This window comes from Amia ocellicauda, unplaced genomic scaffold, assembly GCF_036373705.1.
Source record: "Amia ocellicauda isolate fAmiCal2 unplaced genomic scaffold, fAmiCal2.hap1 HAP1_SCAFFOLD_30, whole genome shotgun sequence".
Taxonomy (NCBI): domain Eukaryota; kingdom Metazoa; phylum Chordata; class Actinopteri; order Amiiformes; family Amiidae; genus Amia; species Amia ocellicauda.
The window spans coordinates 927,074-943,877 of NW_027102865.1; positions in this window are offsets into that span (position 1 = coordinate 927,074).

The following is a 16,804-nucleotide window of genomic DNA, read 5'->3' on the forward strand; positions in this document are numbered from 1 at the left end:
TGATGCAGGTGAGACTGATTGGTCTGTAATTTCCTGGCTCAGTTTTGTCCCCTTTCTTGTGGATTGGTATGAAATTTGCTGTCTTCCAGTCAGTGGGAACATCCCCTGTTCTAAGTGTCATTTGAAATAATCGAGTTAACGGCCTATACATAATTTCCCTCATTTCTTTAAGTACTGTTGGAAATATCCCATCTGGCCCAGGTGATTTGTTTGATTTTAATTCTGCTAGTCCCTTTAGTACCTCCTCCTCATTTATCCTGATCTCTCTTAGGGTTTGACTGGATTGATTGTCAACCTGTGGCATGTCATCTGTTTTTTCTTTTGTAAAAACCTCTGTGAAATACTCATTTAGAATATTTGCCACATCTTGTTCATTTTCCAAGATACCTCCATTTTTGCCCTTTATCTGTTTCACCTCCTCCTTAATTGACCGCTTGCTGTTGTAATTTTGAAAAAAGCTCATTGCATTGGTTGTAGCTCCAAGAGCTATGTTTCTTTCTATTTCCCTCTTTGCTTTCCTGATCCCTTTCTTAAGATCTCTTTGCAGCTCAACATATTCTATGTATTTTGTTTCATCACCATCCCTTTTGTATGTGCTATACAACATTTTCTTCCTCTTTATATTTTTTTGCATGCCTCTGGTTTGTATGTATGTATGTATGTATGTATGTATGTATGTGTGGAAGGAAAGGAAAGGAAGGAAATTCTTTTCTCACAACTGTTTTTCTCTCTTGTATACTTAAGAAAGATAAGGTCAAGCTAGAAGGTCAGGAGGCCATAAGGTAGTTTGATTTCTCTTTGTTATTTACAATGAGAACCTTGGAGACAATGTCAAACAGAATGACCTACGTGCCTGTTCCCTAATACCATGTATAGACCTATGAACTCTGTTCGATAATGATATATGTTCTGCTTAGTTAGCCTTTAAGATAACATAGTAATGACTTTCTAGCATGTATGTATGTATGTATATATATATATATATATATGTATGAATGTATGTATGTCCAATTGCTTTTGACAATACAAATGAATTGAGAGGGAGAGAGAGAGAGAGAGAGACAGACAGACAGACTGACAAACAGAAAAACAGACACACACACAAACACACACACACACAGAGCCAGCCAGCCCGCCAGCCAGCCAGCCAGCCAGCCAGCTCAGCGATGACATCACGAGCCTCTCTCAGCTGACTGCTATGACATCACAGAGCACGTACATTCCGTTGCTTGCCGTCTGTCAACCACTCAGTCACTGCCAGCCAGACTGGCTGGCTGGCTGGATGTGGGGGCTGCTTGCTGCTGCTGCGTACCTTAGCAAGCTTATTTGCTTGACCGGCCTTCCTACTCCTCTGCCCACATGCCCACCTATGCCTCTACTCCAAGATACTTATACAATAGAAAAACTATGGTAATAATAATATAGCCCAAGACAAAAAATATTAATCTTTCTAGACTGTATTAAAGTTCAGCACTTCGGAAAAATAGAATTATTTTGTATTTCAATAAAACAAAAATTATTACTGGTATCCACACACCCAACCAATGTAAATGTCACGGACGGTGTTAATTAGCTCCTTAATCACCATTACTTATTATATTTATATTTCACTTCACTTTATGCAATATGGCTTGTGTATTTTGTTTGGTTCTATATTGCCATTATTTTGTGTGTTGATTATCTTTCACTTTATTGTTTAATTTGTTATTCACTTAGTATTATTTTGATTGTTTGCACGCGTGCCTTATTATTTTTGTTTCTTCTTTCTTTCACAACTCACCTGGGTCCACCTGCACTCTTCACACGCGTCCCCACTTAATCACCCTGCCCTGGGAGAGGAGAGGATTATCTGCTGTAGTCCACTTTCCAATGTGGGAGGTCTCTGCGGCTCATATCTCATTCAATTATTTATTCATTTATCCTACATCAAGTTTATTTATTTTCCCACGTTTCATTCAATCACCATCAGAAGCTCTCTGTGCTAAAAGTGGCAGCACATTTGTCTCACACACATCAAACTCACCTTTTCCTGCTTCCCAAGCCTTATCAACTTACTCAGACCCTCGTCAACCTTGGTCAACATTGCTCTGCATTCTAACAGCTATTCTTTCTCCTATTCTTAATTTCTTACAAGAAATGTATTCAGGTTTTTTTATCAATATGTTTTATTTATATTTATACAGATGTCACTCCATTATTCGTTTATTGAAGTCATATATGTACCTAACAAAATATTAGCCAATAGGCCATTGATCTCAATAATGATTCCCATAATCCTAGGACACCTTCTCTTTTACTCTTCCTTTCCATTCTTACTTTTCTCCTGTAAAGCATTTTATATTACTTGAGCTTACTTATTCTATAGTTGTAATCTTATACTTCTGCGGTATCTTACCCTTTTCCTACATCACTCATCTTAAAACCATGGTCTACTTTGACTTTCATTTCAGGTATTATATGCTAGGCACCAATAACCAAACATTTTCTGAAAGACTGTAACATGTCACCAGACTGTTTACATTCTCCTGCTTTCACAGGCTGTCAGGGCTGCACCAGGCTCTCTTCTAGCCTTTCGTTTCCTTGAATTTGACTTTTGACAGAGCTTGTCCATAACATGATGTTTAACAAACAAATTCTGGTTCTTCTTGTGGAGACACCATGACTATTTATGTATTACTATTATTATCCATCTGTTTATTCAATGTATATTTTGGATTACTTTTCTTATAATAGTCTTTCTTTCTGATTTCTGATGCTTGAGGCACTCTGTATAGAGCCAAAGATCCTCATGAATATGATAAATCTGTTGTTACATTTTTAAATATAATTCTAAAATGATTGCCAAAACATAGACATTTACCTTATATCACCTTCAAACTATACATATTCATAAACACACAAAGCACATACACATTGATATCTAAAGATAATTCAGATATCCGATCTGTGGCATGTTTTATTGACCCTGCAGTGTCTCAAACAGCCCTTATAACTTATTATTTAAGCTTATGATTATTTAGAATAAAATGTCAAATAATCCCACTCGATTATTTCATTATTTCACTATCTCAGTTTTCTTGATCCATTGTGAAAAAGTTCTGTTATTTCCTCCTCATCTGTAGAGGCTACATTAGCCCACTCCCCGGTCTGATATTCTCGTAGTAACTGTATCCAAATGTTGGGCGGACATTTAGCCTTCACGATGATGTGTACATCGTGCGGGTGAAGGAGGTGAATAACCATCTTTTCATCTAGAATATCCCAAAAAGTTGTGTTACCCTGGTTTGGTTTTAATTTTGGGAGGGACGCCCATATCATTTCTTTTTCTCCTGGGGAGAAGGGGACATGGGTTTTAGTCGTATAGACTATTGATTGACCTTCCTCTTTACTCTGTCTAGTTTTGACTTGCATGGGTGCAGCTGGGACCGTTTTCAGAGCGGTCAGATCTGGATACAATGTATTATTATAACCAAAATCAGTGATTGATTTATATTCCGGATTATATGGGGGAGGAGCGCTAGCAAAACCTCCTTTTTCATATTCCCATGCTTTGCGATCTAAATCATCCCAATCGGGCCTGTCGTCCTCGGAGTGATCTGTGTCGCGACGCGCTCCTAACACGGCAGCACATCGCGCACCTACACCTTCACCTTTTCTGACCACTTTTCTTGCCCTTCTAATTTGCCTTGTAGTTCTATTAATTCTATCGTATTTTTCACAACTTCTTCTCTCAATTCACATTACTGTTTATGATGATCTTCCATTTCTGTTATTTTCTTTTCTTGATTCTCACCAACCTGACACAATATCACAATTCCTTTCTCTGTCTTATCTGGTTGTTGTTGCTTCCACCAGTCCCGGTGCTCCTTCGGAGACCAGTCTTTCTCCCAACTTCCTTCCAACATTTTCTTCTCTACATTCTGTTTTTTTATTTCTCAAAAAACCAATAATGCTGGTGTCACTCACTGTGACGATTTATCTGAAATATTACATTATTATATATTATATTATGTATATATATTATAATAAAAACAAACACTCCAGTAAGGTACGGACACCCGTACATGACACTGGCTAAGGTAAGGGAACCCATAAACAACCATAAGCACCCCCGGACCTAGGACAGACTGTAACTTGCTAACTTGCTAACTTGCTAACTGTTTTGTTTGCTTCACATCGTTTGCTGCTAGTTGCATGCCAAACGAGTTCGTTCTGTCCAAAATATAAGCTTTTTTCTTCTAATAAACTCAATAAAAATACAGTGCACTAGCAACTATTTCCCTTTCAAAAGTTGTAGTCCCGTTTCAGTTAAAACAAAATGTGTTCTTCAAACAAAGAAAATACTTGTGTTTCTTTTCCCTCTTTACCTGCTCTTATCACAAAGCTTCTCAACACAATCTCAGGTGCAGGTGCACTCTGCGCTATCCTTTGCCCGAGCTTTGTCCAGGAAAACTCACTGTAGCCATCTTAGTTCAACACGGGCTCTCCTTACCTGCGAGTCACACGGGTCCAGTTCACTTTGCAAGTGAACAGTCTCTTCTCAGAAACAATAAGGAAACTTGGAAAGAAACACAATCCCAGGTCGGTGTTAAAAAAAAGTTCTTTGTTTTCATATTAAAAGAAAACATTTGTATTTTCTCTGCACACTTCACAGCTCCAATTAGCACACTCAACTAATCCCTGCCCCCCTCAGAACCGTCACTAAAGAAAGGTACTCACAGTCATTTTAAATATGACATCCTGTAGTGTTTGTTTTCAAAATATGATCTTATTATCACTTGAACCAAATAAATCCTTTGACCCACTAATACCAAATTACAGTTATGGGGGCCACAGATGTGATTTGAAAATACGATCTTCCATGTCTTTCTGTTGTGTTTTGACCTGGGGATCTGTAATTGTCCAAGTGGCTACTGCACATGTACTTATTTAATATTAAATGTGTTATTTAATTAGGCTTGGTTCTGGTGAGCATGTACAAGACGTCAGCTTTTTAAATAACTGTGTGTATTGGATCATACACATTTTAGAAATACTCTCTCAAACTTCCCGCATTGGTACCTCACCAGGGAGGTAGAAAACAGCAATAGCATTGAAAAAGTGTGATTGTAGTTCTGCTCTTCTGCAATATATTTCTACAATATCTTTAACATCTTCTTTAACATTGTTTTAAAGGCTGGGACCAATATGGTGGAATATCTCCAACACACGGACATTGAGAGACTCGACCCCTTTGTGCTGCTGCTCAGAGACCAACTCTCAGTTGTCTCTGAGTAGGCTATGGATCAACTTCCTTTCCTAATATGAAGGAGACCATGGATACAAAACCTATGAAAAACAGGTGATTATTGTTATTCTTCTCATTATAAACTACTTAATACATCTCTCCCATAAAGTACAACAGGATAGTGGTGACGTCATTCAGGATTGGATTGCCATTGGTCAAAAGCCCTCTGAGAGAAATTGTGTGGCGACACTCCACACTCTTAGAAGAAATTGTTCTGCACAGAACCATAAAGGGTTCCTCGAGTAATCGCTCTGGTGGATCCCTTTATGGTTCTATGTAGAACCCCTTCAAAGGGGTTACATGAAGAACCCCCAAACATAGCGTTCTACACAGAACCATTCGTTTTAAAATGTTATATATAGAACCCATTCAAAAGGGGGACACGTGCTATACCTGAATTTGTTTTCCAAATACAATCTTTAAAAAATGTATGAGTTCATATATACAAACACACATACACAACGTAGAAATCGCACTACTAGTGAAGTAACTTCATTTACATTATATGCCACAACTCCTCAATTTGGAACGCAAAAACAAGACATCTGATGTAAAAGTGTAAACTAATTACGAACAGCACTTTTGATTTTTATCTTCAATTCAGGGGCTACTTATTCGAACAGTAAACTGTATTCTCTCTTCAGAGTGACTGGAATGTTTTTGCCTACATTCAACTTAAATATGAAAGTTTCCAAAAACGGCATAGTTTTCTTTAAGGCTATTCAATGCCAAACACAAAATTCTCTCTGCTTTCAGTGCTTGTCCTTCAGCACAATTACACAGGTTCATGATGTTCTCATTTCAATACATTGTTTTCTTATTTAAACTATTTGACTTTGAGCTTACATTGAGAATAAAATCACTTTTGCAAGTAAAACCTGGCCAAGAAAGGAAGCAGCACTACAATAAAACAATACACAGAATACAAAGCAGTTCCTTCAAAAGTGAAAGTGATAAAGAGTGATGTCTGTCAGTAAATTACGTTGAGATACATATTGGTTATTTTGAATTAGGAGTCCAACTTCAATAACTTCTATTAACAAGCCAAAATACAGATCAGAATTACGGGTAATTGAAAATAATATGTAGCGCCTAGGTAAGCTTGGATGTGTTCAGAGAAACACTAAAAACGGACCTTCCTCACACCCGTCTTGTTGAGGTGGACGTGGTCATACAGGTGATGTGGCTGGATGTCTCAGTGGTGTGCCAGGTGGACGTTGGGGAGGAGGGCACATCTTCGGGATACTTCTGCGTTGATGGCCTGGATGATGTGCAGGGGCACGTCTGTGCGGGGCAGCAGTGTGGAGATGGTGATTTTGGCAGTTTGGAATTCCTCTGTGGCTTTCTTTGCCACCTGTCTCAGGGCTGAGGCCACATCGCCCCTGCGGGCACTCAGGTCGTTAGTGCCGGTGTGGATGAGGATGTGTTTGACCTGGCACAGCCTCCTCTTGGAGAGCAGCTCCAGGGCTCTCTGTGCTGTCGGGCACCAAAGCTTTTTCACTTTTCGCCCAGGGAAGAGGCGCCTCTCATCCAGGAACTTCCCATTGGAGTCGCTCAGAATGACCACCTCTGTGTTGACCTGCCACTCCGGGTTTTGCGTCGGGAGTGGTGGGGGCAGCGGGTGTGTTTTAGGGGAGTGGCGTTTCAGGGGTTTGTGTATTAGTGGCAGGTCTGGTGATAGTGGGGGTGTCAGGAGTGGTGGGGAGTGTGGGTGGATCAGTGGGTGCGTCAGTGGGTGCGTCAGGGGTTGTAGGTGTTGTGGGGTCAGTGCAGTGCAGTCTCTGTGCTCCTCTCTTAGCTTCTCCAGCTGGCTCTGCAGGCTCCTCAGCTGGCTGTGCTGGGGTGTCCTGGTCAGCTCCTCCCTCGCTCTGTGCAGCTCCGTCCTCAGGGTTTGGCTCTGCTCCTCCTGGTCTCTCACTGCTGCTCTCAGCTTATGGATCTCAGCCTTGTGGTGCATCTTTAGTCCCTGAACTCCGCAAACTTCAGCTCCAGTACTGATAGGCATTCCTTTAGTGTTTTAATGTTGCTGGAGAGTTTTGGGGAGACAGGGGGGCAGTCTGTGGGAGATGGGGCACTGTCTGGCTCCGTGTGGCTGGGGGCAGACTGCAGGGTGGCCGGCTCTGGCTCGTGTTTCTCTACCTCAGTCTGCTGCTTTGAGGTGTGGAAGCCGAGAGATAATTGGTCCAGGCTGCTCTCGCTGTCCTGCACCATGATGGTCCCGTTGTGGTATACATTAAAAGTGAGCATCACACTGTCTGTGTCTTTCTCTACCAGCACTGAGATCTGCCTGCCTCTGCTAATGCCCCTCTTGTTGTTATTGGGGTATGTCTGGCACAGGGTTTTGTGAAAGGCGGTGGGGTACTGAGTGTAGAACAGTAGATTGTTCTTGACCCTGTTTTCTCCTTTACCGGTGTAGTCTAGGATGAGGGTCTCAGGAGATGCTCTCATCACAGCTTGTTTGTAGTCCTTCTTAGCCTGTGCAGAGCGAATGTCTTCAGGGTATCGGATTTCAAAAGGCAGCTCTGCAGTCAGACTGCTGTTCGATAGATTTGTATCAGTCTCAGTGGCAGTTGGGCTCTCTCCTACTGTCACTCTATTCAAATTGGAGCTCTGCATTTTCATTGGCTGAGTCAACTACTGAGAATGCTTATTTATTTTATTAATACATATTTTTATGTTTAATTATTTGTCTCTATAGGTGAAAGGTCTTACCTCCAATTCTTGTCTTCAGCTTTTCTTTTCTGACTTTTCTTCCTGAACTGTCTCTCTGCTTTCTTCTTTTTGTGTTTCTCTTAAAATTATTATTTTTTGAATACTTTTTCTTCTGAATTTCCATTCCATGTCTTCTGTGTATGTTTATAGTGCTATATATTCATTTGTAAATGACAAATTAAATCCGCTTATGTATAAAAACAAATGTTTTTTAGGAGCTCATATTCCTCTCTCTCTCTCTCTCTCTCTCTCTCTCTCTCTCTCTCTCTCTCTCTCTCTCTCTCTCCCTCTCAATTCAATTCATTTGTATTGTCAAAGCAATTGGACATACATACATATACATACATACATACATACATACATACATACATCTACACGGAAAATAAATAATAGAATTATGAATCACAATAAGATGTAATGAAGTACAGAAAATGAAAATGTAAAAAAATGTGATCTTTAATACATACAAATAAAGAAAATAGGTTTACTATTTCCAGATTCCTTTTTTGAAATACAATGACATGCATAACAAACAAGTATTTACATTATATTTACAGCCGGTGCTCGTGTGTCACTGTGTCCCTCAGGCTGTGGTAGGCGCTGACATATTGGGCAGCCAGGGTGGCTGTGTGTCCCTCCCCCAGGAGGACTGGCGTTTTTCTTTTTTCTCAGTTTTGTCACAGGTTGGGTGGGCATCCATTATGTTGTTACAGAATTTGTCCCTTATTTTGGGCTAAAGCTTTCCGTGGAGGGGAACGTGGATCAGTTTGTACCATTTTTGGGAGAATCTGCCTTGTTGGGGCGGAGCTGTGACCAGGTGAACAGCAGATCGGGCATAGGTGGGCATGTGGGCAGAGGAGTTGGAAGGCCGGTCAAGCAAATAAGCTTGCTAAGGTACGCAGCAGCAGCAAGCATCCCCCACATCCAGCCAGCCAGCCAGTCTGGCTGGCGGTGACTGAGTGGTTGTCAGACGGCAAGCAACGGAATGTACGTGCTCTGTGATGTCATAGCAGTCAGCTGAGAGAGGCTCGTGATGTCATCGCTGAGCTGGCTGGCTGGCTGGCTCTGTGTGTGTGTGTGTATGTCTGTGTGTGTGTGTGTGTGTCTGTTTGTCTGTTTTTCAGTCTGTCTGTCTCTCTCTCTCTCTCTCTCTCTCTCTCTCTCTCTCTCTCTCCCTCTCAATTCAATTCATTTGTATTGTCAAGGCAATTGGACATACATACATGCATACATGCTAGAAAGTCATTACTATGTTATCTTAAAGGCTAACTAAGCAGAACATATATCATTATAGAACAGAGTCCATAGGTCTACACATGGTTTTAGGGAACAGGCACGTAGGTCATACCGTTTGACATTGTTTCCAAGGTTCTCATCGTAAATAACAAACAGAAATCAAACTAGCTTCTGGCCTGACCTTCTAGCTTGACTCTATCTTTCCGCCTTATATACTTGGTGAATAATTGAGGAAGTAGCACCAAGTGACCACATTAGGCTGCCTGAGGGTTTCTGGGGAGTGTAGTTGTCTAGGGTCGGTTTTCTTCCCTAGAGTGCAGACCTTGCAGCAGACCTGGCCTGACATATCTGCCATGTATGACCCTGCCCCTTGGTTTGTCCCACATCCTCCCCCCCAGCTGCGACCCCATAGGTCGAGCGACAGCCGCAAAAAAGCATGCACCCGGGACAGCCCATCAACATTCCCCATGGCCTTCCCTGGCCTGTGCTGCAGGGTGAAATGAAAATGTTGGAGACTCAAAAACCACCTCATCACACGGGCATTCCTGTCTTTCGAACGATGCATCCAAGTGAGGGGGGCATGGTCAGTGATCAGGGTGAAGTGCCTGCCCAACAAATAGTATCGAAGACTGTCCAAAGCCCACTTCACTGCCAAACATTCTTCTTCAACTACCAAATAATTTATTTCATTGGATTCCAACTTTCTGCTAAGGAACAACACCGGGTGTTCGTGATCACCCATTCTTTGGGACAAAACCACTCCGATCCCCACCTCAGAGGCGTCCGTCTGGACTATAAATTCTTTCTGAAAGTCAGGTACCATTAAAACGGGGTTGCGGCAGAGCGCCTCCTGTAGGCTCCGGAAAGCCCGGTTTGCTGTATCACCCCATCTAACCATATTGGGTTCTGTAGCCTTAGTCATATCAGTCAGAGGGGCCGCTAAGGTAGCATAGTTGGGAATAAACCTCCGGTAATACCCAGTTAACCCTAAAAATGCCCTAACCTGCTTTTTATTGACAGGCCTAGGCCAAGAGTTTATGGCTTCAACCTTGGATATTTGGGGTTTCACCATACCCCTCCCTACTGTATAGCCCAAGTATTTGGCCTCTTCCAACCCCAAATTGCATTTGGTTGGATTAGCCATCAGGCCTGCTGCATGTATTGAATCCAATACCGCTTGGAGCTGAGACAAATGTGATTCCCAATCTGGACTGTGAATGACCACATCATCTAAATATGCTGCCGCATACGTCCTGTGTGGTCTAAGTATGTGGTCCATCAACCTTTGAAAGGTGGCAGGAGCACCATGCAGGCCAAAGGGCATCACTGTGTAGTGAAACAGACCATCTGGGGTTGCAAAGGCTGTTTTTTCTTTGGCACCCGGGGTCAAGGGAATCTGCCAGTAGCCCTTGGCTAAGTCAATAGTTGAAATATAGCGAGCATTCCCAATATTCTCTAACAATTCATCTACTCGGGGCATTGGGTATGCATCAAACTTTGAAATTTCATTAACCTTTCTAAAATCATTACAGAATCTCCAGGAGCCATCAGGTTTGGAAACCATGACTATAGGGCTGGACCACTCACTGTGGGATTCTTCAATAACCCCTGCCTCCAGCATTTCCTTAACCTCATTTCTAATAGTGTTCCTGCGAGCTTCTGGTACCCTGTAAGGCCTCATATTTACCTTCTTTCCTGGGAGAGACACAATGTTGTGAGAGACTAAATGGGTACGCCCCGGTATGCCTGAGAAAACTTCCCTATTACGTATTATCAAGTCGTTCACCTCCTTCAACTGGTCAGGTGACAAGGCAGCTGCAATATTCACCTTCGGTGTCCCTAGTGGCTGAGGGGGGTAAGTCAACATCAACACTTCCCTGTCCTTCCAGGCTTTTATTAAGTTGACATGATATATTTGTTCTGGGGGTCGGCGGCCGGGTTGCTGAACCTTATAGTTCACTTCCCGTATTCGCTCTATAATCTCATAAGGTCCCATCCACGTAGCCAGAAATTTACATTCTACAGTGGGAACCAACACCAACACCCTATCACCAGGCTGGAACACCCTCAGTGTAGCCTGACGATTATAGGCGAATTGTTGGTGTTCCTGTGCCTGCCTTAGGTGCTCTCTCACAATGGGAGTGACTGTGGCTATTCTCTCTTGCATAGCATTGATGTGCTCGACTACACTCCGGAAAGGAGTGGACTCGTGTTCCCACGTTTCACGGGCTATGTCTAATATCCCCCTGGGGTGCCTCCCATATAACAGTTCAAAAGGCGAAAAGCCCAGGGAAGCCTGTGGGACTTCCCTAATGGCAGACATCAAGTAGGGCAGCATGAATTCCCAATTTTTCCCATCCTTATCGATTACCTTTCTTAGCATGGACTTCAGGGTCCTATTAAATCTCTCAACCAACCCATCTGTTTGTGGGTGGTAGACTGATGTTCTCAACTGCTTAACCTGCAACAATTTACACAGATCGGTCATAACCTTAGACATAAAGGGTGTGCCCTGATCTGTTAATATCTCCCTCGGTATCCCCACCCTACTACACATCAACATTAGCTCTTTTGCAATACCTTTTGAAGCCATGGTCCGCAGTGGAATGGCTTCTGGGTACCTGGTGGCATAATCCAAAATAACCAGTATATACTGATGCCCTCTGGCTGATTTCGGGAGAGGTCCCACCACATCCATAGCTATCCTAGCAAAGGGGGTCTCTATGATGGGCAAAGGGACCAGTGGGCTTCTGAAGGCTGGTTTAGGAGCATGTAGTTGACATTCAGGACATGAGCTACAATGTTCTGTCACGTCTGCATGTACGCCTGGCCAGTAAAACCTCCTCAGGAGTCTATCCTTGGTTTTGTCCATCCCCAGATGTCCCCCCAGGATATGCCCATGTGCCAGATTGAGAACTGTTCGTCTGAATGGGGTGGGAACTAGCAATTGCTCCACAATGTCCACCCCTATCTTATTTACACGGTACAATAGGTCATTTTTTACCATAAAATAAGGATAAGCTGTTGGCGGGTCTGCAGTAGTCATAGGGGTCCCATTTACTACCTTCACATTTTCTTTAGCATAGTGTAGAGTGAGATCTCGCACCTGTGCGCTGCCAAAATCAGTGGGGAGTCCCTCTAACACTGACACTTCTACATTGTCAGCTTCAGGGGTCTCTATGAATGGATTCTCACCCACCCTGCTAGTGCTGGGTTCCTCACCCTCCATAGGGTCATCTACGTCACTACATTCCACCCCTATGTTTTCAGTTTAATTTTCCCCAACCAAAACCTTCACTGTCGACTCAACTGGAACCAGGTCTACTTTTAGCTCTAGTTGTGGGATCGAGGCAACTTCTGGCTTACAGTTTTCAGTGTGCATTTCCAATTTACTATGTTTTCTATCTAGTTTTCCAAAATTAGGAAAATATCGTCCCAGTATCACATCATATGGCATGTTGGGTACCACACCGACTTCGTAATCTAGTTTCCCGGCCTCTGTCTGTATGTTTACAAGGGCTGTGGGATAGGGGCGTGTGTCACCATGTGTGCATGTGATACTGAGCTCCTGATGTCTATCCAGCTTGTTGGTCGCTACTAATTTTTCTGTGACCAGTGTAACCATACTGCCAGAGTCGAGTAGAGCAGCCACTTCTTTCTCATCGACTATCACTGTACACATGTGTTTTGGATTAGGTACTCCGCCTATGAAAACATCCGTCCCAACAGGGCAGGCATAAAATACCGGTTTCTCTTTCCCCATATCACACACATTACATTGCATTGGTTCCTCTCTACCTGGGCAGTGGGCCGCAATATGTCCTACTTTGTCACAATTGTAGCAGACAATTGGTTGTGATGGTGACCCCCTATAACCCTTAGTCTCGGCTTTAGGCCCCACCTTTGCCCCCCCCAGTCTTGCTCTTTTCTTCCAACCCAGCGCGTCATGTTTCCCAGAGTACTTTGGAACCATCTTACCCGGTCCGCTGGTTCGTCATGGCCTGGGGAACGAGTTTTTAACCTCCGGTACATGCTCTGCTGCTCCGGCTGTATAGAACCGCTCTACAATGGCCACCAAGGTGTCAGCGGACAGCACCTCATTCTGGCCAACCCAGCGTCGAACGTCCTTGGGCAAACAGCGTTGGTAGTTGTCAAGGACTATGGCCTCCACCACCTCGGCTGATGAATGGACCTCTGGCTGTAGCCATTTCCTGGCCAGATGGATCAGATCAAACATCTGCGTTCGGATTGGTTGTCCTGGTTGGTAGGCCCACTGCTGAAACCGATGTGCCCTCACTGCGGTGGTCACGCCCAATCGGGTCATTATCTCCGCTTTCAATTTATCATAGTCCTGGGCGTCCTTCAGCTCCAGATCAAAGTACGCTTTCTGTGCATCCCCTGCCAGATAAGGTGCCACAAGCCCTGCCCAGGAATCTTTTGGCCATCCCTCTCTCCGCTGTCCTCTCAAAGGTCATATGGAAGGCCTCAACATCGTCCTGTTTTGTCATTTTCTGCAGAAAGTGATTGGTGCGGGGAGTGGAATGGGTTGCAGCCCCCTGTGGCCCAATCCTGGTTGCAAGTGCTTCAACACTCTCTTTCAGCTCTTTAGTCACCTTTTCCTGCTCTTCTCTAAACATTTTATTTTTATCATGCTGGACCTGCAGTGCTTCCTGATGCATCCGCATAGCATCCTGGTGAGCCACCTGCTGCACCCTGGTCGCTTCCTGTTGGGCTATTACAGCCTGTAGTTTTTTTTTTTTTGGATAAAAAAATTCACTCAGCCAGTCTGGGTTTCATGAGGTGCTGCCCGCATTCTACACCAAATGTGACAAAACGCCTTGGCTGTACACATGTGCGGGTCTTCTCTGTGATCTTCTTAGGAGTAAAAACCAGTCATGACCCAGGGAGGAGGTTGCAAATACAGGGCTGTGCCTGTATGTTTACTTCAAACAAAACAAATCTGAAAACAAAACCTAACTCACACTGGAGTTGTAACTAATCTTACATAATCATTCTATTTTAAACAAAGTCTGGAATAAATAAGTCTTGGCTTTCTCCTTATGAGCTACCTCTGTTTTCCAGATAACTCACCCTATTGTCTCTCACTTCTCTCTCTCTCAGGCCCGCCTTATATACCTGGTGAATAATTGAGGAAGTAACACCAAGTGACCACATTAGGTGCTAGAATGGCTGCCTGAGGGTTTCTGGGGAGTGTAGTTGCCTAGGGTCGGTATTCTACCCTAGAGTACACACCTTGCAGCAGACCTGGCCTGACATATCTGCCATGTATGACCCTGCCCCTTGGTTTGTCACAATACATACATACATACATATACACGGAAAATAAATAATAGAATTATGAATCACAATAAGATGTAATGAAGTACAGAAAAAGAAAATGTAATAAAATGTGATCTTTAATACATACAAATAAAGAAAATAGGTATACCATTTCCAGATTCCTTTTTTGAAATACAATGACATGCATTACAAACGAGTATTTACATTATATTTACAGCCGGTGCTCGTGTGTCACTGTGTCCCTCAGGCTGTGGTTGGCGCTGACATATTGGGCAGAATGTGTCCCTTATTTTGGGCTAAAGCTTTCTGTGGAGGGGAACGTGGATCAGTTTGTACCATTTTTGGGAGGATCTGCCTTGTTGGGGCGGAGCTGTGATCCAGGTGAACAGCAGATCGGGCATAGGTGGGCATGTGGGCAGAGGAGTAGGAAGGCCGGTCAAGCAAATAAGCTTGCTAAGGTACACAGCAGCAGCAAGCAGCCCCCCCATCCAGCCAGCCAGCCAGTCTGGCTGGCAGTGACTGAGTGGTTGACAGACGGCAAGCAACGGAATGTTCATGCTCTGTGATGTCATAGCAGTCAGCTGAGAGAGGCTTGTGATGTCATCGCTGAGCTGGCTGGCTGGCTGGCTGGCTGGCTGTGTGTGTGTCTGTGTGTGTGTGTGTGTGTGTGTCTGTTTGTGTTTGTCAGTCTGTCTGTCTGTCTGTCTCTCTCTCTCTCTCTCTCTCTCTCTCTCTCTCTCCCTCTCAATTCAATTCATTTGTATTGTCAAAGCAATTGGACATACATACATACATACATACATGCTAGAAAATCATTACTATGTTATCTTAAAGGCTAACTAAGCAGAACATATTTCATTATAGAACAGAGTTCATAGATCTACACATGGTTTTAAGGAACAGGCACGTAGGTCATACCGTTTGACATTGTCTCCAAGGTTCTCATCGTAAATAACAAACAGAAATCAAACTACCTTATGGCCTCCTGACCTTCTAGCTTGACCTTATCTTTCTTAAGTATACAAGAGAGAAAAACAGGTTTGAGAAAATAATTTCTAACTTTCCATCCATACAATAATACATACATACATACATACGGAAAATAAATAATAGAATTATGAATCTCAATATAATGTAATGAAGTACAGAAAAAGAAAATGTAATAAAATGTGATCTTTAATACATTCAAATAAAGAAAATAGGTTTACTATTTCCAGATTCCTTTCTGAAATACAATGACATGCATTACAAACGAGTATTTACATTATATTTACAGCCGGTGCTCGTGTGTCACTGTGTCCCTCAGGCTGTTGTAGGCGCTGACATATTGGGCAGCCAGGGTGGCTGTGTGTCCCTCCACCAGGAGGACTGAGCGTTTTTCTTTTTTCTCAGTTTTGTCACAGGTTGGGTGGGCATTCGTTATGTTGTTACAGAATGTGTCCCTTATTTTGGGCTAAAGCTTTCCGTGGAGGGGAACGTGGATCAGTTTGTACCATTTTTGGGAGGATCTGCCTTGTTGGGGCGGAGCTGTGATCCAGGTGAACAGCAGATCGGGCTTAGGTGGGCATGTGGGCAGAGGAGTAGGAAGGCCGGTCAGGCAAATTAGCTTGCTAAGATACGCAGCAGCAGCAAGCAGCCCCCCCATCCAGCCAGCCAGCCAGTCTGGCTGGCAGTGACTGAGTGGTTGACAGACGGCAAGCAACGGAATGTACGTGCTCTGTGATGTCATAGCAGTCAGCTGAGAGAGGCTCGTGATGTCATGGCTGAGCTGGCTGGCTGTCTGGCTGGCTGGCTCTGTGTGTGTGTGTGTGTGTGTGTGTGTGTGCGTGTGTCTGTCTGTCTGTCAATTCATTTCAATTCAATTCAAAGGTGCTTTATTGGCATGATCTATCACAATATTGCCAAAGCAGATACAAATGTTCTATCAATCAAGACAAAACATTGCAATACAAGATTCAGTGGAACAAATATAGTACACATTGAAATAAAATTAAGTAGGATATAAACCATATTTGTTGTTTGTATCAAAATTTGTGTCATGACATCAGAAAAATCACTGTTTTTATTTCGTTTTGCAAATGGAGTGCCACAGGCTGGTGTCTACACACTGTCTCGCAGGCTGTGGCAGGTGGATACATATTGCGCTGCTAAGAAGGCAGTGCGCTCCTCCTCTCCCAGCAGGACGGGGAGTTTGCAGCAATCGGGGATCATGCTGAACTCAGGGATATGCATTTTTAATATTTTAAAGTATGTCTCCCTGATTTTTGT